This window comes from Rhinopithecus bieti, unplaced genomic scaffold (assembly GCF_001698545.2).
Source record: "Rhinopithecus bieti isolate Rb0 unplaced genomic scaffold, ASM169854v2 scaffold_19737, whole genome shotgun sequence".
NCBI classification, from domain to species: Eukaryota; Metazoa; Chordata; class Mammalia; order Primates; family Cercopithecidae; genus Rhinopithecus; species Rhinopithecus bieti.
The window spans coordinates 2,048,965-2,076,522 of NW_016809683.1; the positions used below are offsets into that span (position 1 = coordinate 2,048,965).

Here is a 27,558-nt window from a genome sequence, read left to right on the forward strand (position 1 = left end):
ACGCAGGCAGCGCAAAGCTAAGCAGGTAAATTCGGCCATCGGCTTCCTAGACACTTTCTCATCAGCCCATAGACCTGCCCTTCCTAACCCTAGAGGTATGCAATTATTATTAGAAGCTCAGAGCTCAGCGTCCAGATGGACAGTTCCTTGTAGTTCCTTGATTTGGGGCACGTAACTTTACCCTTCCACGCTTGTTTCCTCTCCTGCAAATAAGTTGCGCCTTAATAAGATTAAATAAGTACCTACTTCAGAGGATGGTTGTAAAAATTAAATTAGATAACTCACTTTCATGCTGTCTCTAAAATAAATTTTAAAAAGACTCACTTCTAAGTGCTTTATACAAAGGGCACTTTGATATGTCATTTTTTTTTTTTTCTTATTACTATTATTATTGAGATGGAGCCTCGCTGTGTTGCCCAGGGTGGAGCGCAGTGGCGCGATCTCGGCTCACTGCAACCTCCGTCTCCCAGGTGCAAGCGATTCTCCTGCCTCCGCCTCCTGAGTAGCTGGACTACAGGTGCATGCCACCACGCCTGGATTATTCTTGTATTTTTAGTACAGACGGGGTTTCACCATGTAAGTTATTTTTTAAGGAAAATGTATTCACCTGGCCATATTTTTCTGCTTCTGCATGAACTCTTCTGAAGAAATTACCCTTACTACACGCTCACAAAGGACCACACAAGGCCCAGTTACACAGTGCAGGGTAGAGACAAGGTGTGTATCTGTCTCATCCATCACCCACAGACCCCCAAAGAGTGAAGTGGGAGTTTATTCATCTCCCCATTCCCCCCAGCACATCCCTGGCTCATGGTCCATCACAGGAAAAGTCACTTCATGGATGAATGTCTGGAGAGGATACAATGTTGGTGTGAGATGAATGAATACTAAGTGAGTACTCTTTATGTTTTCTTCTAACTTTATATTTTGACATAATTTCAGATTTAGAGGAAAGTTGCAAGAATAATAAATTATGAATTCTCAGGGGCTCTTCCTCCAAATTCCCCAAAACATACACATTAAACTCAGAGCCTTCTGTGTCCTCTGCCCCTTTCTCTCTCAATATGCTTGAGTGTGTATGCATCATCTTCTGAACCATCTCCAGTTAGTTGCAGATGTGGTCCTCTTTTGCCCCCAAATCTTCAGTACATAGTTCCTAAAAAGAAGGACATTCCCTTATATAACCACAATTCAATTATCAAAATCAGGAATTTGGCATAAATTCAATACCATTATCTACCCCACAAACCCTATTTAGATTTTACCAACTGATCCCAATAATGTCATCTATCCAAAAGAAAAATCCAAGATCATGCAATGCATTCCACTATTACCTCTTTTCAGTCCGACCAGATTCTTCCCTCAACCCCTGGGGGGTACAGGTGAAGATGAGATTTGGGTGGGGACACAGCCTAATCATCTTAACCTCCTTTATTTCATTCATTCAATGAACATTTACAAACAGCTGACCCTAAGCAAGCAGCTAGAATTGAGAGACCAGCAGAAAAGTAATGGGATACCAACCCTGCCTCATCACACCATTTGCTTTTTACTTATTTATTTGCAACCAGTTTTACATATGATAAGTTCCTCCAAAGAGAAGAGGGAAGAGAACTCTGATCTCTCCCCTTTGAAGTTTAAAATCATTAAAATACACTTTATGGTTTGGGGTAGCCTCAACTGGAGCCCAATTGCTGGAAAGGACAGGACAGACCCTGGGAGGAAGTTTGCCCTGGAATGGATAGCTGGGAATTAAGGGGCGTGATGATAGGAGCCTGGACAAGTAACCAGGAATCAGCCCTGAGAATTCTGTCCTCAGAGAATTCTGATCCATCATAACCTATTCATGGTCCAGCCACCTGGCACTGTGGTCATGCCTTGGAAAGAAGATATGGCGTCCATCCTCCTCAAGGAGCTCATCACTGAAGAGCTCCTGGGACACTTGGGGACCATGTTTGTCATGTGATCATGTGCTTGCCAGGTGACTCCCCTAACTAAGCATAAGCAAAGAGCTGAGGAAGGTGAAGCTGCGCTCACAGGAGGTGGGCAGCTCTGTTGGAGCCATATCAGTGCAGATGTTCTGAAGATCACAAGGTCATCAGGGAAGGGTGCTTCGGGCAAAGAGGCAGATTGAAAGCCAAATCCTGAGACTGTGCAAGAACCTCTGGGCACCTGGGAAAATTTGGGGAACTAGAGAAAGCTGGACCCCTTCTGAGTAAATTAATTGAGGGCTCAGAGCTATTGCCATTGGAACAGGCTTCTATAGGAGACTGTGCTTGAGTCCAGGGAATGGAGAACTTCAGGTACATTCCCTGAATCCCTGGTCATTGCAATTGAGTTATCAGCCTTCAGACAGAAGGAAAGGGGGAAACAAAATTTGTCTCTCAGAATCTGAGTTCCCAGACACCAGCCGAGGACCAAACCTACAAGTAGCCTTTTCTAAGGACAGCAGTCTTTACTTTTTTCTACACATAGATCTTTTTACTCTGGCTGTTTTTTGAGATTTTCTCTTCATCATTGGTTTTAAGCAATTAGATTATGATATACCTTAATGCAGTTTTCTTTACATTTGTAGGTTTGGAAATTTTTGACCCATTATTTCTGCAAATTTTTTTTAGTATTCATTCTCTATTTTTTCTTCCAACTTTTATTTTAGGTTTGGGGTACATGTGCGTGATTGTTACATGGGAAAATTGCTTATCACAGGGGTTTGGTGTACAGATTACTTCATCACCCAGGTAATAAGCATACCCACTAGGTAGTTATTTGATCCTCACCCTCCTCCCACCCTACACCTTCAAATAGGCCCCAGTGTCTACTGTTCCCTACTTTGAGTCCATGTGTACTCATTGTTTAGCTCCCACTTGTAAGCGAACACATGCGGCATTTGGTTTTCTGTTCCTGCATTGATTTTCTCAGGATAATGACCACTTGCTCCATACATGCTGCAAAAAAAAAAAAAGATGATTTTGTTATTTTTGTGGCTGTGTAGTATTCTATGGTGTAAATGTACCACATTTTCTTTATCCCATTTACCATTGATGGGCACCTAGGTTGATTCCATGTCTTTGCTATTGTGAATAATGCTGTAATGAACATATACATACATGTACCTTTATGGTAGAATGATTTATACTCCTACAGGTATATACCCATTAATGAGATTTCTGCATCAAATGGTAGTTCTGTTTTAAGTTCTTTGAGAAATCTCCAAATTGCTTTCCACAGTGGTTGGACTAATTTACGTTCCCACCAGCAGTGTATAAGCATTTCCTTTTCTCTGCAACATCGCCAGCATCTGTTATTTTTTGACTTTTTAATATTAGTCATTTTGACTGGTGTGATATAGTATCTCACTGTGGTTTTGATGTGCATTTCTGTAATGATTAGTGATAATGAGCATTTTTTCGTATGCTTGTTTTGGCTGTGTGTTACATCTTCTTTTGAAAAGTGTCTGTTCATGTCCTTTGCCCATTTTCTAATGGGGTTGTTTGTTTTTTGCTTGTTAATTTGTTTAAGTTCCTTATAGATTCTGGTTATTAGACCTTTATTGGATGCATAGTTTGCAAATATTTTCTCCCATTCTGTAGGTTATGCAGAAACTCTTTAGTTTAATTAGGTTCCATTTGTCCATTTTTGGTTTTATTGCAATTGCTTTAGGTGTCTTTGTCATGGAATCTTTGCCAGGGCTTATGTCTAGAATGGTATTTCCTAGGTTACCATCTGACCTGCCTTACAAGAGATCCTTAGGAAGTGCTAAATATGGAAATTAAAAACTATTACCAGCCACCACAAAAGCGTACACCACAAAAGTGGTGTACACTTAAGTACACCATTGACACCATGAAGCAACTACACACCCAAGTCTCTCTCCTCATTCAGGTACTCAAATAACACTTACATTAAACTTAAAATTGTCCCACAGCTCACTAAAATTCTTCATTTAGGGGTCTTTCTTCTATGTTTGATTTTGGATGGTTTCTATTACTGTATCTTAAAAAAAATACTTTTCTTCTTCAGTGTCTAAATGGCTATTAATTCCATTTAGTGCATTTTTCATGTCAGGCATTGTAGCTTTCATCTCCGGAAATTTAATTTGAGTCCCTTTTTGACATTTTGACACCTTTATTGAAGTATATTTGACATATATTTAAAGTGTGATATTTGATGGATTTGTAAACATCAATAAAACAATGATCACAATCAAGATAATAGACATATTTAATCACACCCAAAAGGTTTTTCTTTCCTTACCATTTTGCCATATTTGCTGTTATCTCCCTTTCTTTATCCATATATATTCATTTTTCTGAACCATTTGAGAGTAAAATACATACATCATGTCCCTTTACCCCAAAATAGTTCAGTATTTCTTTTCTGGAAACAAGGACATTCTCTTACATAATCACAGTGCAGTTATCAAATTCAGGAAAAATAATACCGACACTGTTACTATATCTATAGACCATGTGCTGATTTTGCCAATTATTACCATCATGTCCCTTATAGCAATGGATAGACTTTTTAATTAAACTTTTTATCTTGAGATTATTGTAGATTCACGTGTGGTTGTAAGACATAATATAGAGAGCTCCATGCACTCTTTACCCAGTTTCTTCCATTGGTATCCTCTTGCAAAATGAGAGTACAATATAATAACCAGAATATTGACGTTGATACAGACAGGATTCAGAATATTTCCATCTTCACAAAGATCCCTCATATTGTCCTTTTATAGCCATACTGACTTCCCTCCTGACACCCTTCCCTCTTTAATCCCTGACAACTTCTAACCTTTTATTCTATTCTTAATTTTTGAGGAGCCTCCACACTGTTTTCCATAATGGTTGTACCAATTTACATTCCCACCAACAGTATAAGAGGGTCCCCTTTTCTCCACATCCTCACCAACATGTGTTAGCTCTTCTGTTTTTGATAATGGCAATTCTAATGGGTTTGAGGTGATAACTACTTGTGATTTGGATTTGCGTTTATCTTAATGAGTAGTGATGCTATGCACCTTTTTGTATATCTGTTGACCATTTTATATTGGAAAATATCTATTTAGGTTCTTTGCCCATATTTTAATCAGGTTACTTCGGTTGTTTATTTGCTATTAAGTTGTGTGAGTTCTTTAAATATTTTGGATATTAACCCCTCATGCAATGTTGAGAAAGAAAAACAAAATTGGAGGCTTCACACTTCCTGATTTCAAATTATATTAAGCTATAGTAATCAAAACATATGGTACTGGCATAAACAAACACATAGACCAATGGAACAAGAATAGAAAGCCCAGAAATGAACCAAAGCATGCAGTCAACTAATTTTTGACAATAAGAAGACACAAAAGGAGAGTCTCTTCAATAAATGATGCTGAGGAAACAGGATCCACATGCAAAAGAATAACAATGGACTCTTATGTTTTACCATATACAAAAATTAACTCAAAATATATTAAAGACCTAAACATAAGACCTGAAACTGTAAAACTCCCAGAAGAAAACAGGGGGAAAGCTCCTTGATACTGGCCGTGGCAATGATTTTTTGAATATCACAACAAAAGTTCAGGCAACCAAAGCAAAAACAATTGAGTGGAATTACAAGCTAAAATGCTTCTGCACAGCAAAGGAGACAATCAACAAAATCAAAATGTAGCCTACAGACGGGAGAAAATATTTGCAAATCATATAGTGTTGAGAGTTCTTTATGTATTCTATATTCTAGTCCTTTTTCAGATATGTGCTTTGTTAATATTTTCTCCCACTGTGTAGGCTGAAGCGTAGTGGCAGCATCTTGGCTCACATATATACACACACCATAGTTTCTTTGTCCACTCGTTGATTGATGAGCATTCGGGTTGGTTCCATGATTTTGCAATTGTGAATTATGCTGCTATAAACATGCATGTGCAAGTATCTTTTTTGAATAATGACTTCTTTTCCTCTGGGTAGATACCCAGTAGTGGGATTGCTGGATCAAATGGTAGGTCTACTTTTCGTTCCTTAAGGAATCTCCACACTGTTTTCCATAGTGGCTGTACTAGTTTACATTCCCACCAGCAGTGTAGAAGTGTTTCCTGATCACCGCATCCATACCAACATCTACTGTTTTTTTATTATGGCCATTCTTGCAGGAGTAAGGTGGTATTGCATTGTGGTTTTGATTTGCATTTCCCTGATCCTTAGTGATGTTGAACATTATTTCATGTTTGCTGGCCATTTGTATATCTTCTTTTGAGAATTGTCTATTCATGTCTTTAGCCCATTTTTTGATGGGATTGTTTGTTTTTTTCTTACTGATTTGTTGGAGTTTGTTGGAGATTCTGGATATTAGTCCTTTGTCAGATGTATAGATTATGAAGATTTTCTCCCACTCCATAGGTTATCTGTTTACTCTGCTGACTGTTCCTTTTGCTGTGCAAAAGCTCTTTAGTTTAATTAGGTCCCAGCTATTTATCTTTGTTTTTATTGCATTTGCTTTTGGGTTTTTTGTCATGAAATCCTTGCCTAAGCCAATGTCTAGAAGCATTTTTCCAATGTTATCTTCCAGAATTTTTATAGTTTCAGGTCTTAGGCTTAACTCCTTACTCCATCTTGAGTTGATTTTTGTATAAGGTGAGAGATGAGTATCCAGTTTCACTCTCCTACATGTGGCTTGCCAATGATCCCAGCACTATTTGTTGAAAAGTCTGTCCTTTTCCCACTTTATATTTCTGTTTGCTTTGTCAAACATCAGTTGGCTGTAAGTATTTGGGTTTACTTCTGGGTTCTCTATTCTGTTCCATTGGTCTATGTGCCTATTTTTGCACAAGTACCACACTGTTTTGGTGACTACGGCCTTATAGTATAGTTTGAAATCAGGTAGTGTGATGCCTCCAGAATTGTTCTTATTGCTTAGTCTTGCTTTGGCTATCTGGGCTCTTTTTGGTTCCATGTGAATTTTAGAATTTTTTTTCTAATTCTGTGAAGAATGATGGTGGTATTTTGATGGGGATTGTGTTGACTTTTTAGATTGCTTTTGGCAGTATGATCATTTTCACAATATTGATTCTACCCATCCATGAGCATGGGATGTGTTTCCATTTGTTTGTGTCATCTATAATTTATTTCAGCAGTGTTTTGTAGTTTTCCTTGTAGAGGTCTTTCATTCCTAAGTATTTTATTCTTTTTTTTCAGCTATCTTAAAAGGGGTTGAGTTCTTGATTTGATTCTCTGCTTGGTCACTATTGGTGTATAGAAGAGCTACTGATTTGTGTACATTAATCTTGTATTGGAAACTTTGCTGAATTCTTTTATCAGTTCTAGGAGCTTTCTGGAGGAGCCCTTAGGAATTTCAAGGTAAATGATCATATTGTTAGCAAACAGTGACAGTTTGACTTCCTCTTTACCGATTTGGATGCCCTTTATTTCTTTATCTTGTCTGATTGCTCTGGCCAGGACTTCCAGTACTATGTTGAAGAGGAGTGGTGAAGGCGGTCATCCTTGTCTTGTTCCTGTTCTCAGAGGGAACGCTTTCAACTTTTCCCTATTCAGTATTATGTTGGCTGTGGGTTTGTCATAGATGGCTTTTATTACATTAAGCCCTTGCATGCTGGTTTTGCTGAGGGTTTTAATCACAAAGGGATGCTGGATTTTGTTGAATGCTTTTTCTGCATCTATTGAGATGATCATGTGATTTTGTTTTAATTCTATTTATGTGGTGTGTCACATTTATTGACTTTCACATGTTAAACCATCCCTGCATCCCTAGTATGAAACCCACTTATCACAGTGGATTATCTTTTTGATATATTGTTGGATTCAATTAGCTAGTATTTTGTTAAGGATTTTAGCATCTATGTTAATCAAGGATGTCGGTCTGTAGTTTTCTTTTTTGTTTGTGTCTTTTCTTGGTTTTGGTATTAGGGTGATGCTGGCTTCATAGAATGAATTAGGGAGGGTTCCTTCTTTCTCTGTCTTGTGCAATAGTGTCAAAAGGACTGGCATCAATTCTTCTTTGAATATCTGGTAGAATTCTGCTGTGAATCCACCTGGTCCTGGACTTTTTTTGTTGGTAATTTTTTAATTATCATTTCAATCTTGCTGCTTGTTATTGGTCTGTTCAGGGTATCTAATTCTTCCTGATTTAAGCTAAGAGGGTTGTATTTTTCCAGGAATTTATCCATCCCTTCTAGATTTTCTAGTTTATGCACGTAAAGGTGTTCATAGTGGCCTTGAATGATCTTTTGTATTTCTGTGCTGTCAGTTGTAATATCTCCTGTTTCGTTTCTCAGTGAGGTTATTTAGATTTTCTCTCTTTTTCTCTTAGGTAATCTTGCTAATGGTCTATCAATTTTATTTATCTTTTCAAAGAATCAGCTTTTTGATTCATTTATCTTTTATATTTTTTGTTGCTTTCAATTTCATTTCGTTCTGCTCTGATCTTGGTTATTTCCTTTCTTCTGCTGTGTCTAGGTTTGGTTTTTTCTTGTTTCTCTAGTTCCTTGAGGTGTGACCTTAGATTGTCTCTTTGTGCTCTTTTGGACTTTCTGATGTAGGTGTTTAGGGCTATGAACTTTCCTCTTAGCACTGCCTTAGCTATATCCCAGAGGTTTTGATAGGTTGTGTCATCATTGTCATTCAGTTCAAATAAGTTTTTAATTTCCATCTTGATATTGTTTTTGATCCAATGCTCATTCAGGAGCAGGTTATTTAATTTCCAGGTATTTGTGTGGCTTTGAAGGTTCCTTTTGGAGTTGATTTACAGTTTTATTCCACTGTGGTCTGAGAGAGTGCTTGATATAATTTCAATTTTCTTAAATGTATTGAGGCTTATTTTATGACCTATCATATGGCCTATCTTAAATAAAGTTCCATGTGCTGTTGAATAGAATGTGTATTCTGCAGTTGTTGGATGAAATGTTCTGTATATATCTGTTACATCCATTTCTTCCAATGTATAGTTTAAATCCATTGTTTCTTTGTTGATTTTCTATCTTGGACCTATCTAGTGCTGTCCGTGGAGTACTGAAGTTCCCCACTTTTATTGTTTTGTTGTCTATCTCATTTCTTAGGTCTATTAGTAATTGTTTTATAAATTTGGGAGCTCTGGTGTTAGTTGCATATATGTATAGGATTGTGATATTTTCCTGTTGGACAAGGCCTTTTACCATTATATAATGTCCTCTGTGTCTCTTTTAACCACTGTTGCTTTAAAGTTTGGTTTTGTCTGATACAAGAATAGCTACCCCGGCTTGCATTTGGTGTCCATTCGCATGAAATGTCTTTTTCCACCCCTTTACTTTAAGTTTACATGAGTCCTTTTGTGTTAGGTGAATCTCCTGAAGGCGGCAGATAATTAGTTGGTGAGCTCTTATCCATTCTGTGGTTCTGTATCTTTTAAGTGGAGTATTTAGGCCATTTACATTCAATGTTAGCATTGAAATGTGAGGTACCATTGCATTCATCATGCTCTTTGTTGCCTGCATACTTTCGGTTTGTTTTTTGGTTTTGCTTTTAAACTTGTATTTTGTTTTACAGGTCCTGTGCGATTTATGCTTTAAAGAGGTTCTGTTTTGATGTGTTTTCAGGATTTGTTTCAAGATTTAGAGCTCCTTTTAGCAGTTCTTGTAGTGGTGGTTTGGTTATGGTGAATTCTCTCAGCATTTGTTTGTCTGAAAATGACTGTATCTTTCCTTCATATATGAGGGATGTTTCACTGGATACAAAATTCTTGGCTGATAACTGTTTTGTTTGAGAAGGCTGAAGATAGGACCCCAATCCCTTCTACCTTATAGGGTTTCTGCTGAGAAAGCTGCTGTTTATCTGATAGGTTTTCCTTTATAGGTTACCTGGTGCTTCTGTCTCATAGCTCTTAAGATTCTTTCCTTCGTCTTAACTTGGGATAACCTGATGACAATGTGCCTAGGCAAAGATCTTTTTGTGATGAATTTCCCAGGTGTTCTTTGTGCTTCTTGTATTTGCATGTCTAGGTCTCTAGCAAGGCCAGGGAAGTTTTCCTTGATTATTCCCCCAAATATGTTTTCCAAGCCTTTAGAATTGTCTTCTTCCTCAGGAACACTGATTATTCTTAGGTTTGGTCATTTAATACAATCCCAGACTTCTTGGAGGCTTTGTTCATATTTTCTTATTCTTTTTTCTTTGTTTTTGTTAGATTGGGTTAATTTGAAGACCTTGTCTTCAAGCTCTGAATTTCTTTCTTCTACTTGTTTAGTTCTATTGCTGAGACTTTCTAGAGCGTTTCACATTTCTAAAAGTGTGTCCAAAATTTCCTGATTTTTTTACTGGTTTTTCTTTAGGCTATTTCCTTTAATATTTCTCCCTTCACTTCTTGTATCATTTTTTGGATTTCCTTGCATTGGGCTTTGCCTTTCTCTGGTCCCTCCCTGTTTAACTTAATAGCTAACTTCCTGAATTCTTTTTCAGATAAATCAAGGATTTCTTCTTGGTTTGGATCCATTGCTGGTGAACTAGTGTGATTTTAGTGGGGGGTGTTGATGAGCCTTGTTTTGTCATCTTACCAGGACTTGGATTTCTGGTTCCTTCTCATTTGGGTAGACTCTGTCAGAGGGAAGGTCTAGGACTGAAAGCTGTTATTCAGATTTTCTTGTCCCATGCGGTGTTCCCTTAAAGTAGTACTCTCCTACTTTTCCTGTGGATGTGTCTTCCTGTGAGCCAACGGCAGTGATTGTTGTCTCTCTTCTGGGTCTAGCCACCTAGTGAGTCTACCCAGCTCTGGGCTGGTACTGGGGGCTGTCTGCACAGAGTCCTGTGATGTGAACCATCTCTGGGTCTCTCAGCCATGGATACCAGCGCCTGTTGCAGTGGAGGTGGCGGAGGGTGCAGTGGACTCTGTGGGGGTCCTTAGCTTTGGTGGTTTAATGCTCTATTTTTGTGCTGGTTGGCCTCCTGCCAGGAGGTGGTACTTTCTAGAAAGCATCAGCTATAGTAGTGTGGAGAGGAACCGGCAGTGGGCAGGGCCCTAGAACTCCCAAGATTATATGTCCTTTTGAGAGGTGAAGCTGGCTGGGCTTCTGGGTCAGGTGGGGACTTGGAGAACTTTTCTGTCTAGCTAAAGGATTGTGAATGCACCAATCAGCGCTCTGTAAAAATGTACCAATCAGTGTTCTGTGTCTAGCTAAAGGTTTGTAAACACACCAATCAGCACTCTGTAAAAACGGACCAATCAGCACTCTGTAAAAATGGACCAATCAGCACTCTGTAAAATGGACCAATCAGCAGGATGTGGGCGGGGCCAAATAAGAGAAATAAAAGCTGGCCACCTGAGCCAGCAGCGGCAACCCACTTGGGTGCCCTTCCAGGCTGTGGAAGCTTAGTTCTTCCACTCTTCACAATAAATCTTGCTGCTATTCGCTCTTTGGGTCCACACTAGCTTTATGAGCTGTAACACTCACTGCAAAGGTCTGCAACTTCACTCCTGAAGNGTCTTCTTCCTCAGGAACACTGATTATTCTTAGGTTTGGTCATTTAATACAATCCCAGACTTCTTGGAGGCTTTGTTCATATTTTCTTATTCTTTTTTCTTTGTTTTGTTAGATTGGGTTAATTTGAAGACCTTGTCTTCAAGCTCTGAATTTCTTTCTTCTACTTGTTTAGTTCTATTGCTGAGACTTTCTAGAGCGTTTCACATTTCTAAAAGTGTGTCCAAAATTTCCTGATTTTTTTACTGGTTTTCTTTAGGCTATTTCCTTTAATATTTCTCCCTTCACTTCTTGTATCATTTTTTGGATTTCCTTGCATTGGGCTTTGCCTTTCTCTGGTCCCTCCCTGTTTAACTTAATAGCTAACTTCCTGAATTCTTTTCAGATAAATCAAGGATTTCTTCTTGGTTTGGATCCATTGCTGGTGAACTAGTGTGATTTTAGTGGGGGGTGTTGATGAGCCTTGTTTTGTCATCTTACCAGGACTTGGATTTCTGGTTCCTTCTCATTTGGGTAGACTCTGTCAGAGGGAAGGTCTAGGACTGAAAGCTGTTATTCAGATTTTCTTGTCCCATGCGGTGTTCCCTTAAAGTAGTACTCTCCTACTTTTCCTGTGGATGTGTCTTCCTGTGAGCCAACGGCAGTGATTGTTGTCTCTCTTCTGGGTCTAGCCACCTAGTGAGTCTACCCAGCTCTGGGCTGGTACTGGGGCTGTCTGCACAGAGTCCTGTGATGTGAACCATCTCTGGGTCTCTCAGCCATGGATACCAGCGCCTGTTGCAGTGGAGGTGGCGGAGGGTGCAGTGGACTCTGTGGGGTCCTTAGCTTTGGTGGTTTAATGCTCTATTTTGTGCTGGTTGGCCTCCTGCCAGGAGGTGGTACTTTCTAGAAAGCATCAGCTATAGTAGTGTGGAGAGGAACCGGCAGTGGGCAGGGCCCTAGAACTCCCAAGATTATATGTCCTTTTGAGAGGTGAAGCTGGCTGGGCTTCTGGGTCAGGTGGGGACTTGGAGAACTTTTCTGTCTAGCTAAAGGATTGTGAATGCACCAATCAGCGCTCTGTAAAATGTACCAATCAGTGTTCTGTGTCTAGCTAAAGGTTTGTAAACACACCAATCAGCACTCTGTAAAACGGACCAATCAGCACTCTGTAAAATGGACCAATCAGCACTCTGTAAAATGGACCAATCAGCAGGATGTGGGCGGGGCCAAATAAGAGAAATAAAAGCTGGCCACCTGAGCCAGCAGCGGCAACCCACTTGGGTGCCCTTCCAGGCTGTGGAAGCTTAGTTCTTCCACTCTTCACAATAAATCTTGCTGCTATTCGCTCTTTGGGTCCACACTAGCTTTATGAGCTGTAACACTCACTGCAAAGGTCTGCAACTTCACTCCTGAAGTCAGCGAGATCATGAACCCACCAGGAGGAACAAACAACTCCAGATGTGCCACCTTTAAGAGTTGTAACGCTCACTGCAGCTTCACTCCTGAAGTCAGTGAGACCACGAACCCACCGGAAGAAAGAAACTCTGGACACACCATCTTTAAGAACTGTAACATTCACCACGAGGGTCTGCGGCTTCATTCTTGAAGTCAGCGAGACCAAGAACCCACCAGAATTCTGGACACATTTTGGTGCCCAATGTGGAGCTATCACCAAGCGGTGAGTACCACCAGACCCCTTTTGCTTGCTATTCTGTCCTATTTTTCCTTAGAATTCAGGGGCTAAATACCGGGCTTTTGTCAGCCAGTTAAAAGTGAATAGCGCAGCCACTGGACTAAAGACACAGGTGTCAGGCTTTCTGGGAAAGGGCTCTCTAACAACCCCTGACTCTCCAGAGTTGGGAGTGTTGGTTTTCCTGGAACCAGCTTCCGCTTTTCCTGTACTGGGCTGAGCTGAGGGTCGACAGAAAGGAAAGTCATTCAGCTCTGGGGTCCTCACAACAAGTTGGTTGACCCTGCAGCCATTAGCAGAACTCTCAAAGTCATGTCGTCCAAGAGAGACTCGCCCATCTGTCCTATCTATCCTGACCCTTGCCTCCTGGATCCTAATGCCTGCCAGACAAACTTCCTCTCACCTCTCTTCTCCGATTCTAGTCCCACTTCTAAAAACCACTCCCGGCTGGGCGCAGTGGCTCAAACCTGTAATCGCAGCACTTTGGGAGGCCAAGACGGGCGGATCACAAGCTCAGGAGATCGAGACCATCCTGGCTAACCCGGTAAAACCCCGTCTCTACTAAAAAATAAAAAAACTAGCCGGGTGAGGTAGAGGGTGCCTGTAGTCCCAGCTACTCAGGAGGCTGAGGCAGGAGAATGGCGTAAACCTGGGAGGCGGAGCTTGCAGTAGCTGAGATCCAGCCACTGCACTCCAGCCTGGGCGACAGAGGGAGACTGTGTCTCACGCACCACGCACTCAAAAAAAAAAAAAACATCCCATGTCTCATGGTGCTTATTCATAGTCCCTATAAAAGAAATGATAATTCTAGTATAACTATCAGGACTCTGTCACCATTCTTATTGGGCCACACCAGAGCTATCACCAAATCAGAAGACATAATTTTTGCCCAAAGCTCCATCGTAAAGGGGACTATCTGGAAGTTTAGGATCCCTCCTCAGGCAAGCAGGCCTAACAAAAGCTATTCCTGAAGCTAGGATATGGGGAGCCTCAAAAATTGTATGCTTCCTAGTCATACAAGTGAGGACAAAAGGCATCACTCTTCCAACTCTCTCGAATGGTTCCTAGTAAATACAAAATGGTTTTTTCTCCAATGGGAAAATAGAACACAGGGAGCCATTCAGTTTGCTCCCAACACCCCTTTCCAGTCACTCACCAAAGCTACCTTGGCAAGTACTCTAGGAGTATGGGAAAATGAAAACAACAAACTCACACACCTTTTTAACATACACAACCAGTTCTATCTACCCGGCCAAGGTATATTCTTCTTATGTGGAACGTCACCCTATATTTGCCTCCCCACTAACTGGACAGGCACCTGCACCTTAGTCTTTCTAAGTCCCAACATTAACATTGCCCCAGGAAATCAGACCCTATTAGTACCCCTCAAAGCTCAAGTCTGTCAGCACAGAGCCATACAGCTAATACCCCTACATAATAGGGTTAGGAATGGCTACTGCTATAGGAACCAGAATAGCCAGTTTATCTATTTCATTATCCTAGTACCACACACTCTCAAAGGATTTCTCAGACGGTATGCAAGAAATAACGAAATCTATCCTTACTCTACAATCCCAAATAGACTCTTTGGCAGCAGTGACTCTCCAAAACCACCGAGGCCTAGACCTCCTCACTTCTGAGAAAGGAGGACTCTGCACCTTAGGAGAAGAGTGCTGTTTTTACACTAACCAGTCAGGGATAGTACGAGATGCCACCTGGCCTTTATAGGAAAAGGCTTCTGAAATCAGACAACGCCTTTCAAACTCTTATATGAACCTCTGGAGTTGGGCAACATGGCTTCTTTCTGGGTCCCGTGGCAGCCATCTTGCTATTACTTGCCTTCGGTCCCTGTATTTTTAACCTCCTTGTCAAATTTGTTTCCTCTAGAATCGGGGCCATCAAGCTACAGATGGCCTTACAAATGGAACCCCAAATGTTAGTTAGCTCAACTGACAACTTCTACTGAGGACCCCTGAACCGACCCGCTGGCCCTTTCACTGGCCTAAAGCGTTCCCCTCTGGAGGACACTACAACTGTAGGGCCACTTCTTTGCCCCTACTGAGCAGGAAGTAGCTAGAGCAGTCATCACCCAATTCCCAATAGCAGTTGGGGTGTCCTGTTTAGAGGGGGGATTGAGAGGTGAAGCCAACTGGGCTTCTGGATTGGGTGGGGACTTGGAGAACTTTTCTCTCTAGCTAAAGAATTGTAAATGTGGCTGGGCACAGTGGCTCAAGCCTGTAATCCCAGCACTTTGGGAGGCCGAGACGGGTGGATCGCGAGGTCAGGAGATCGAGACCATCCTGGCTAACACGGTGAAGCCCCGTCTCTACTGAAAAAAATACAAAAAAACTAGCTGGGTGATGTGGCAGGCACCTGTAGTCCCAGTTGCTCAGGAGGCTGAGGCAGGAGAATGGCGTAAACCCGCGAGGCAGAGCTTGCAGTGAGCTGAGATGCAGCCACTGCACTCCAGCCTGGGCGACAGAGCGAGACTCCGTCTCAAAAAAAAAAAAAAAAAAAAAAAAAATTGTAAATGCACCAATCAGTGCTCTGTGTCTAGCTAAAGGTTTGTAAACGCACCAATCAGCACTCTGTAAAAACGGACCAATCAGCACTCTGTAAAATGGACCAATCACCACTCTGTAAAATGGACCAATCAGCAGGACATGGGCGATGCCAAATAAGGGAATAAAAGTTGGCCACCCCAACCAGCAGAGGCAACCTACTCGGGTGCCCTTCCACACTATGGAAGCTTTGTTCTTTCACTCTTCAAAATAAATCTTACTGCTGCTCACTCTTTGGGTCTGTACTACCTTTATGAGCTGTANAAAATGGCCCAATCACCACTCTGTAAAATGGACCAATCAGCAGGACATGGGCGATGCCAAATAAGGGAATAAAAGTTGGCCACCCCAACCAGCAGAGGCAACCTACTCGGGTGCCCTTCCACACTATGGAAGCTTTGTTCTTTCACTCTTCAAAATAAATCTTACTGCTGCTCACTCTTTGGGTCTGTACTACCTTTATGAGCTGTAACACTCACTGCAAAGGTCTGCGGCTTCACTCCTGAAGTCAGCAAGACCACCAAACCCACCCAAAGGAAGAAACTCCGGACACATCTGAATATCTGAGGGAACAAACTCCAGACACACTATCTTTAAGAACTGTAACACTCACCACGAGGGTGCGCGGCTTCATTCTTGAAGTCAGCGAGACCAAGAACCCACTGGAAGGAATGAATTCTGGACACACTTTGTCTACAGCTACCAGGTTGGGTAGGGAAGGACCATCAGTTGGAGGCAAGGCTAGGCATGTATGAGCTCAGACTCACCTTGGGCAGGTCTTGCTCTGGCTGCTATGGGGGATGGGGGTGAGATTCCCAGGTCACTGGAGTCATGTACCTGGAAGGATTATGGCTGCCTCTGCTGAGTCATGCAGGTTGTCAGGGAAGAGGGGAAAAGCCAGTCACAGGGCTTATCCAACTCCCCCCATGCAAACCCAAGGGCCAGTCTCACTCCCACCGTGCCCCCTGCAACAGCCCCAAATCTGTTTCCAGGCGGAGGGTAAGTTGAGCTTGAAAACTTGCCCAAGGCTTTCTGCCTCCCAATTGGGAAAGAAAAGGCCTTTAGTTCTTCCCCTGCCTGTGAAGTCTGCAAGCCAGATTTGTGCCCTCCCCCGAGTTCTGGCCGAGAGACTTCTTGCCCCGTTCAAATTGTTACAAAGTTCAGCTAGAAAAGTCCTTGCTCCTGTGGAGTTTCACTCCCTACTCTTCTGGCCACCCTCCTGATGGATCCCGGTGGTGCCAGGCAGGAATGGGCTGCTTGGGGATCCATTGAGCTCCCAGGGCCTTCCTGCTGCTTCCTCTACCCCTGTATTTCGCTCGGTTCAGCTCTCTAACTTGACTCAGCTCCAGGTAAAGTCAAGAACTTCCTCAAACAGACCTTCAGTTTCTCCCTTGTGGGGGTGTGTTCAGGAGAGGAGAGTCTCCCTTTCCCACTTCTGCAATGGGGGCACTCACAGTATTTGGGGTGTCTCCCAGGTCCTGCAGGAGCAGTCCACTTCCTTCAGAGGGTCTGTGGGTCCTCTCAGGATTGCTGGTTTGTTCTTGCAGTCGATCTGGGGCTAAAATTCACAATGCAAGCCTCCACATGCTGCTCTATCCAGAGCTGCAATCTAGTCCTGCCTCCTGTCCGCCATGATCCCTTGTATTGCTAGGTTACTAAGAATGTTTGTGCCTATATTCACAAGGGATATTAATCTGTAGATTCCTTTTTTATACTGTCTCCTCTGGTTTTGCTCTCAGGGTAATACTACTAGCTTCATAAAATAGACTTGAAAGTGTTCTCTTCTGTTTTCTGGAATATATTTTATAGATTTTTAAAAATTCTTCTTTAAACATTTAGGAGAATTCTCTAGCAAAATCATCTGGGCATGGAGATTTAATTTTGAGAAATTTCAAATTAAAATTTTGGTTTCCTTAATAGTTTGTAGGGCTAGTAAAAATATCTATTTGTGATAGTGTGTGTTTTTTGAAGAATTGATCCATTTCATCTAGGTTGTTAAATTTATAATTTTGATTTCCTTAATAGTTATAGGGCTAGTAAAAGATCTATTTGTGGTATTAAATGTTCGTGTTTTTTGAAGAATTGATTCATTTCATCTAGGTTGTCAAATTTATGTGTGTAGAGGTGTTCAAAATACTCCCTTATTATTATTTTGGTGTCTGCAGGTTCTGTAGTGGTATCTCCTGTTTCATTACTGATAATAGTAATCTTTTCTCTCGTGCATTCTCTCTCTCTCTCTCTCTCTCTCTCTCTCTCTCTCTCTCTCTCTCTCTCTCTCTCTCTCTGGTCTTATCAAGGAACTAGCCCTTTGCTTCACTGATTTTCTCCATTGTTTTCCTGTTTCCAATTTCACTGATTTTGCCTCTTATTTGTATAATTTTTTTCTTCTGCCTTGGATTTAGTTTTCTCTTCTTTATCCAGGTTCTTGAGATGGGAGCTTCAATGATTGATTCAGACCTCTTTTCTAATGTATTCATTTAGTGCTATATATGTCCCTCTCAGCCCACCTTTAGTTGTGTCCCATAAATTTGGATATGTTGTGTTTTCATTTTCATTCAGTTTAAGGTACTTGTTCATCCTTTTCAGACTTCCTCTTTGACTCAAGGACTCTATAGAAGTGTGTTGCTTAGTTTTCAAGTGTATGGAGATTTTACTATTATCTTTCTATTATTAATTTCTAGTTTGATTCCATTTTTGTCTGTGAACAAAATTGTCTCTGTATGATTTCTTTTAAATTTGTTGAGATTTGTTTTATGGCCCAGAATGTAGTCCATCTTGGCATATATTCTGTTGGCACTTGAAAAGAATGTATAGGGCCAGGCGTGGTGGCTCACTCCTATAATTCCAGCACTTTAGGAGCACCCAAGGCAGGTGGATCACCTGAGGTCAGAAGTTTGAGACCAGCATGGCCAACATGGTGAAACCCCATCTCTACTAAAAACACAAAATTAGCCAGGTGTGTTGGCTCACGCCAGTAATCCCAACTACTTGGGAGGCTGAGGTAGGAGAATTGCTTGAACCTAAGGGGTGGAGGTTGCAGTGAGCCGAGATTACGCCATTGCACTCCAGCCTGTGTGACAAGAGCGAAACTCCATCTAAAAGAAAATAAAAAAGAAACGCTGATCTTCTCCAGAAACACATCACGGACACACCCAGAAATAACACTTTACCAGCTATCTGGGGATCCCTTAACTCAGTCAAGTCGATAAGTAAATGAACTGTCACAGATATTTAACAGTTGTTGTTGTTGTTGTTGTTGTTGTTGTTGTTGTTGTTGACACAGGGTCTCACTCTGTGTCACTCCACCCAGGCTGGAGTGCAGTAGTGTGATCTCAGCTCACTGCAACCTCTGTCTCTAGGGTTCAAGCAATTCTTGTGGCTCAGTCTCTCAAGTTGCTGGGATTCCAGGCGTGTGCCACCACACCTGGCTAATTTTTGTATTTTTAGTAGAGACAGGGTTTCACCATATTGTCCAGGCTGGTCTCAAAGTCCTGGCCTCAAGTGAACCATCCAGCTTGGCCTCCCAAAGAGTTAGGCTTATGTCTTTCGCCAGATTTGGGAATTTTCAGCCATTATTTCTTCATATCCTTTTCAAGTCCTGCCCTTCTATTTCCTCTCTCTAAGACCCATGATAGGAATGTTGGATCTTTTGTTGTAGTCCCATGAATTCCTGAGACCCTGCTCGTTTTATTTTCAGTCTATTTTTTTTCTATTGTTCATATTGGTTAATTTCCTTTTTTTTTTTTTTTTTTTTTTTTTTTTGACAACGTCTTGCTCTGTCACCCAAGCTGGAAGAACAATGGGGTGATCTTGGCTCACTGCAACCTCTGCCTCCTGGGTTCAAGCTGTAAGAAGTAACATAGAGGTTCCTCTTCAAAAACGGTCCTCCCCATCTAATTAAGAATAAATAGTAACTTCTCTTAAAAACAAAATGTATTCAAAGACCTGTGCTAACATTCTTAAATATCTACTAGCCGTAATAAAGAAATCAATGTACTTTATGTTCTTAACTCCCACAATTTAGCCTAAATATTTGCCCTGGCATACTTATAACTGGTCCAAGCAAGCATTAGGTCATAGCCTGTTCCTCTTCCTTACTTCAAGGTGTTTTTACCTTTCTCAGCATTCCACAAGTTACCTCCTCCTTCCTTTGTTCTCCTCTGCCTTTGCCTCTTTTAAAAAGTTCTAAGTTGCTAGCCAATCGGGACAAATACAAAATACGAGGTACCGTTCCAGCCAATGGAAACTGGACATAGCAGTAGGGTAAACACGTCAGGCGTCAGGTTATAAATGATCCTGTCTCCTTTGTTCAGCATACTCTTGTAACAAAACTGGTGGCAACTGTACCCTTTCTACAAAAAGTATAAAAATGACCTTACTGAGAACATTAAATTTATGTTCAAGTACTATTTCTTTACAGCACCAGGGAAGAAACATTTCAAACAAAGTGATTCTCCTGCCTCAGCCTCCCGAGTAGCTGGGATTACAGGTGCCTGGCACCACGCCCAGCTAACTTTTTCTATTTTTCGTATAGATGGAGTTTCACCATGTGGGCCAGGCTGGTCTCAAACTTCTGACCTCATGATCCACCCACTTTGGCCTCCCAAAGTGCTGGGACTACAGGTGTGAGCCACCACGCCCGGCCCATATTCGTTACTTTATAATATTCTGTCTTTGAGTTCACTTGTCCCTCTACTTCCTCTGCTCAGCCTCCATTCTGCTGTTGAGCTCATCTATTAGGTTTTTTGTTAGCTCTTCTATATATTCTTTATTTCTTTTCATCTTTTATTTTATTTTATGAAACTTACTTTTTTTTTTGCTGAGAGTATCTTTTTTCTCTCTTTATAATATTTTGTATTTATATTCTAGTTTTTTATTTTACTGCCTACAGCCCTCTTAAGAATTTTTTTCTTTTTTTAAATCATGTTCATAATTGCTCACTGAAGTATCTTTATGATGGCTGCTTTAACATCTTTAACAGTTAAATGTAACGTCTCTGTCATCTTGCTGTTGGTATCTATCAATTGTCTTCTTTCATTCTGCTGGAGATCTTCCTGGTTCTTGGTAGGATGAGTGCTTTTTGATTGAAATCTGCACATTTGGGGTATTATGTTAGGAGACTCTGGATCTTACTTAACCCTTCAGTTTAGTTACCTTTTCCTGATACCACTCCAGCAGGGGGAAGAGAGGGCTGCTGCCTCATTACTGCTAGCTGGGGGTAGAAGTCCAGGTTGCCACCATTGACACCAGAGGGGGGTTCCTCATGACTGCTGCTCAAGAGTGGGAGCTTCAGCCCTCTGCTAGGCTTCTACTGCTCTCTCCTGGGTGGGAGGGGCCGGAGTGCCTCATTATTGATCCCCACAGGGTCCCACTGACACCAGGTCCAGGGTGACCTCATTACTGCCAGGCAGTGGTGGCAGTCCTGACTCTCTCCTTGGCCTCCTCTGACACTACCCCAGCCAGCTTCCTCCTAACCTTCCCTGACACCACCTGGGATGGGAAGGGGGTGCAGGAGGGCAGGGTTGAGGTGCTCGAAGAGGGTGGAAGTCTGGGCTCCCCACTCAGCCTTTGCTGGCACAGGTGGTGTGGGTCCACCACCTATTCTGTGGTGTTTGACTGGAGTGGAGCAATTATTTTCTCAAAGTTCTCTGTCTTGCTAGGCTGCCACTTTTCTGGTGGCTGGCTAGAAAGAGTGCGCTTCTGTTGGGCCTTGTGTGCCCCTGTTGGCTCTTATACATTGCCCACTCCTCCAGCACCCCATCTGGTATATATCAGGCAAAAAGAGACCCCAAGGAACTTCTTCAGGTCCTGAGGTCCCCAGTTGTTCTGCCTTCTCCCCACCTTGAAGTATCATCTTGCATTTGTTTTGTAGGTAAGGTTCAAGGTGTTCAGTTATACTTAGCAAGGATAGAAAGAAGCACACCCATGTCATCTTCCTGGAACTAGATGACTTCTTGAGTCCCATTTACATCTTTTGTGTCCCTGCTCGGCACACTTAATCTTCCCTCCCCCTTCTTGAACATATGGAATATAGTTAAAATGACTGTGTTTATTATCCTTGTCTTCTAATTCTGTCATCTGTGTATTTTCTGGGTCTGTCTATGTGGATTGATTTTCCTCCCCATTGTGGGTCACATTTTCCTGCTTTTTTTCATTGCCTGGAGATTTTCTTATTGAATGCCAGGTATTGTGAATTTTACCTTGTTTGGGCACTGGATATTTGTATTCCTACAGACTATCTTAAGCTTTGTTCTGTGACGCAGCGAAGATACTTAAAAACAGTTTGATCCTTCAGGGTTTGTTTTTAAGCCTTGTTGGATGGATCAGAGAGGCCTTTACTCTAGGGCTAGTTTCCCCTACTCCCGAGTGCACCACCAGATGTCCGTCCTGGCTGATGGGAACCCAAATGATTCCAGCATGCCACGAGCTATGGAGATTGTTCCCTCCAGTCCTTCAGGTGGCCTTCTCCAGCCTTGAGTGCTATCTTTGCATGCATTAGCTGATCAGTATTTGCTGAAGATGCAAGAGGGACTCTCACAAGAGCTGAAACTGTCTCTCTCCAGTTAGCGCTCTCCTCTTCCATGTTCTGCATGTGAATGCCAGCCACTTTGGCCTCCGCAAACTCCCCACTCCATCTCCTCAACTCAGAGACACCATGGGGCTCCAAAGAGGTCACTCCTCAATAAACTTTTCTGGAAACTCTCCAGGCAGTAAGCCAAGGCAGCCGAAGGGCTCACCTTGTTTGTCTCCCTGTCTCGGAGGTCACTCTCTTGTACTGCCCGATGTGTAATGTCTGAAAACCACTTTTAGACTTTTTTTGGCTGTTTTTATTATTATTATTATCTCAGGCAGCAGGGGAAATCTGGTCCCTGTTACTCCAACTTAGCTAGAAGCAAAGTCTCCCAAAGACATAATTTTAAGTGAGAAAAACAAATTGTTAACAAAATCACGTGTCACTTAACAACAGGGACACAGTCCGAGAAATGCATCATTAGGTGATTTTATTGTTGTGCAATCACCAGCGACTGTACTTACACAAACCTAGATGGGATAGCCTATCACACAGCAGACTACATGGTATGGCCTATTGCTCCTAAGCTGCAAATGTCTGTAGCATGTAACTGCCCTAATACTGTAGGCAACTGCAACACAAATACCATTGTATCTAAAAGTAACACAAACTGTAACACAAATTTGTAACACAAATACCATTGTATCTAAAAGTATCTAGACATAGAAAAAGTACAATAAAAATACAGTAGAAAAGGTTGCAAAATGGTACACCTGTATAGGGCACTGTGTTAGTCAGTTCTTTCATATTGCTACAAAGAAATACCTGAGGTTGGGTAATGTGTAAAGAAAGGAGGTTTAATGGGCTCATGGTTCTGCAGGCTTTACAGGAAGCATGGTGCTGGCATCTGCTTCTGGTGAGGCCTCAGGAAGTGAACAATCAATCATGGCAGAAGGCAATGGGGAGCCAACGTGTCACATGGCGAGAGCAGGAGCAATGGGCAGGGGAGGTCCCAGACTTTTTTTTTTTTTTTTTTGGAGATGGAGTCTCACTCTGTCACCCAGGCTGGAGTACAGTGGCGCAATCAAGGCTCACTGCAGTCTACACCTCCTGGGTTCAAGCGATTCTCCTGCCAGCTTCCCGAGTAGCTGGGACTAGAGGTGCCCGCCACCATGCCTGGCTACTTTTCATATTTTAGTAGAGACAGGGTTTCACCATGTTGCCCAGGCTGGTCTCAAACTCCTGAGCTCAGGCAATCTGCCCTCCTTGGCCTACCGAAGTGCTAGGATTACAGGCATGAGCCACCTTGCCTGGCTGGTCCCAGACTTTTAAACAACCAGATCTCTAGTGAACCAGCTGAACGAGAACTCACTTATCATCAAGGGGATATCAAGGGTATGGTGCTAAATCACTCATGAAGGATCCCCCCATGATCCAATCACTTCCCACCGGGCCCCATCCAACACTGGGGATTACACTGCAACATGAGATTTGGAGGTGACAAACATCCAAACCATATCAGGCACTTCCCATGAATGGAGCCTGCAGGACTAGAAGTTGCTCTGGGTGAGTGCGCGAATGAGTGGTAAATGAAGGTGAAGGCCTAGAACATTACCATACACTAATGTAGACTTTATAAACACTATACCCTTAGGCTATGCTAAATTTATTTTTTTTATTCTTTTTTATTTTATTTTATTTTTTTTTTTTTTGAGGCAGAGTCTTGTTCTATCGCCCGGACTGGAGTGCAGTGGCATGATCTAGGCTCACTGCAACCTCCACCTCCCAGGTTCAAGCAAATCTGCCTCGGCCTCCTGAGTAGCTGGGATTACAGGCATGCACCACCACACCTAGGCTAATTTTTGTATTTTTAATAGAAATGGGATTTCACCATGTTGGCCAGGCTGGTCTCGAACTCCTGACCTCAGGTAATCCACCCACCTCAGCCTCCCCCAAGTACTGGGATTACAAGCGTGAGCCACTGCACCCGGCCTTTAATTTTCTTTCTTCAATAATAAATTAACCTTACTACTGTAACTTTTTTACTTTATAAACTTTTTAATTTTTTTAACTTCTTGACTTTTACCAATATTTTATACTGCATGTAATTAAATATGGGCTACACTGCTTCTCCTGCAAATAGGTGATCAGAACATGGACAGGAAGGACACACCAATTTCTATTCCTCTGAGAAGGGTGCTGGGGATAGGGCTGGGGCCTAAACTGTGTTCATGTGTTTTCTTAACTAAAACATTTGAAAAAAAAAAAGAATCTGAAGCCATTATAGTAGAACAATGTTAATATTTATTCAGTCTGGGAGGTGGGTACGTGGATGTTTGAACTTTGAAATATCTTAGAATTTTTAAATACTGTTCTGTGAAAAGAAGGGAAAGAAAAAATGGAGAATGTTACTGCTATTTTATAATTTGTCTAGCAGGTTTTCTGGTCTTCACCAGAAAACCCCTAAAAAGAAAAAGAAAAGAAAAAATTATTTTAATGGAGAGAGTCACCATGAGATACAAATGTACCCATGGGAGGGAGAGGCAGCAGTTCTGGAGGAGAAGGTAGAGGCTGGTCCAGGTCCTTCTAGGTTAAGTATAAACCCTCAACATTGTCCCAGCCTTCCCTGAGAACTCTCAGGAACTGACACCACAGACCAGAAAATGCCACAGCTTGTCATTCCAAAGACACAAGGCAGTACTGACCCTGCTTCCCTCCTTCCACCCAGTTTCTCCCATCAGGAGTGTCCTCCCATCCTACCCCACCACACTCCAACCCACAGACAAGGACCAGCTCAAAGGCCCCCTCTTCCCTGAAGCTGCATGTCCTAGTTCATTTGCATTGCTATAAAGGAATACTTGAGACTGAGTAATTTACAATTAAGAGGTGTTTATTTGGCTCACAGTGCTGCAGGCTGTACACGAAGCATAGTGTCGGCATCTGCTTCTGGTGATGGCCTAGGAAACTTACAATCATGGCAGAAGGGGAGTCAGCGTGTCACATGGAGAGAGCAGGAGCAAGAGAGAGAGGAGGGAGTTCCGGGCTCTTTTAAACAAGCAGATCTTACATGAACTCATAGAGCAAGAACTCATTCATTATGCATATTTAGAGTGAGAACTCACTCATTACACGAGCACAGCACCAAGCCATTCCTGAGGGATCTGCCCCCATGACGCAAACACTTCCCATTAGGCCCACCTCCAACCTTGAAGGTCACATTTCAACATGAGATTTGGAGGGAACAAGACATCCAAACCATATCACCTTATCAACTGGGAGGTCCTCTTGGTTCCAAATGACAGAGGAGCAAACCAGCCAGCTTACACAAAGGGGAGAGGGGGGAGATGCTTGGCTCACATGACATAACACGGAAGGGGCAGGGGCAGGGACCTCAGGGATGACTTGAGACAGGTACCGAGCATCTCTGAGCCTCTCTCTGTGTCTTTCTCATTTTCACAGTCTCTCCCCACATGGCTTGGGGCAGCCTCAATTTTCCTCATAATCCTCACCACTTGATGAGAGCTACAAAGGGCCTTTTGCCTCCTTCTGAAGTTTTCAAACACCTGAAGGAAAGCTCAAGTGGATGTATTGTGATTACCTTGGCTGGAGTTATCTGCTCACTCCTGTAGCCTGGGCAGTGGCCTTTTCTGCTACAGACAATGGGGGATGGACTGGGCAAACCAAACCAATTGCCAATACAACTCCTGTCACTTTCTTTTTTTTTTTTCTTTTCCTTGAGACAGAGTCTTGCTCTGTCACTCAGATTAGAGTGCAATGGTGCAATCTTGGCTCACTGCAAGCTCCACCTCCTGGGTTCATGCCATTCTCCTGCCTCAGCCTCCCAGGTAGCTGGGACTACAGGCACCAGCCACCACATCCAACTAAATTTTTGTATTTTTAGTAGAGACAGGGTTTCACCGTGTTAGCCAGGATGGTCTCGATCTCCTGACCTCATGATCCGCCCGCCTCGGCCTCCCAAAGTGCTGGGATTACAGGCATGAGCCACCGCGCCCGGCCTAAAACTCCTGTAACTTTCCAAAACAATTCTCTTCTCTCTCCTCTGAGTCCCAAGAAAAGTTTTTTGTCCCACTCTTCATTCAGTGACATCTAATCAAAAGGATTCATTGAATACTGTGCTTACCATGTGCCCAGAGGGACAAAGATGACTTAGAAACAGGCCATGTCCTTGAGGAACAGGGGAACAAGGTGTGTAAAAGGATTGTTGCAATGCAATATGGGAAGTGCAGTAATAGATACATGTTACTAGGTGTGTGGGAAAATAAGATGACTTGGAGAGGGGGCATTCAAATTAGATTCTTTTTGTGGCTTTATCTAATCTTTTTTAAACAGTTTTATTGAGGTATAATTGATATGCAAAGAAGTGCACATATTTAATGTGTAAAATTTGATGACTGGGACATATGCAAACACCCATGATACCATCATCAAAATCAAGGTAATAGACATGTCTGCCACCTCCCAAAGTTTCCCTGGGTCCCTTTGTTTTTGTTTTTGGTGTTTTGGTTTGGCTTGGTTTTGGTGGTTAAAAAAACACTTAACATGGTAGTTTTGGCCAGGTGCGGTGGCTCATTCCTGTAATCCCAGCACTTCGGTAAGCCAAGGAGGGTGGATCACCTGAGGTCAGGAATTAGAGACCAGCCTGGCCAACATGGTGAAACCCCGACTCTATTAAAAATACAAAAAATTAGCCAGGCATGGTGGTACATGCCTGTAATCCCAGCTACTTGGGAAGTTAAGGCAGGACAATCACTTGAGCCCAGGAGGTGGAGGCTGCAGTAAGGCGAGATCGTGTCACTGCACTCCAACCTAGGCAGCCGAGAGAGACTCTGCCTCAAAAAAAAACAAACAAACAAAAAACACTTAACATGAGATCTACCGTCTTATATTTTGAAGTTCACAAGCTGTATTGCTAACTGTGCACACTATGTTGTATAGCTGGTCTCTAGAACGTAGGCATCTTGCATAACCGAAACCTTATACCCACTGGACAACAACTTTCCATTTCCCCCATGCTCCAGCTCCTGGCAACTATTGAATTCTCTGTTTCTATGAGCTTGACTATTACAGAGACCTCATAGAAGTAGGATCATGCAGTATTTGTCCTTCTGTGATGGGCTTGTTTCACTTCGAATAATGTCCTTCCATGTTGTCGCAGATGGCAGGATTTCCCTCTTTTTAAGACTGAGTAATATCCCACTGTATGTATATGCCACATTTGTCAGTATCAAGTATTTATCTGTCAATATCAAGTTAGATCTTGAAGAATAAATAGGCACTTTCTAGGTGCATGGTGCTAGCTAGATGCATGAGCTGGCAAAAGTGGTGGAGTGTGGGGGACCCATTAGAGACA

At 42.3% G+C, this 27,558-nt stretch overlaps 1 long non-coding RNA gene across 2 annotated transcripts in view; it reads right to left on the reverse strand.

The window, feature by feature from the left end:
* Nucleotides 1-995: 995 nt before the first annotated feature.
* LOC108540870 (uncharacterized) overlaps nt 996-27,558 on the reverse strand; it is a 31,334-nt gene continuing 4,771 nt past the window's right edge. Inside the window, exons 1-3 of one of the 2 annotated variants that reach the window (XR_001888788.1) lie at nt 17,131-17,171; nt 2,830-2,945; nt 996-1,156 (exon numbers count right to left, since the gene is read on the reverse strand). This is a non-coding gene — a long non-coding RNA (uncharacterized LOC108540870). Of the gene's footprint in view, nt 1,157-2,829; nt 2,946-17,130; nt 17,172-27,558 lie in introns of those variants that run through there. The other variant, XR_001888789.1, reaches the window with a different exon arrangement.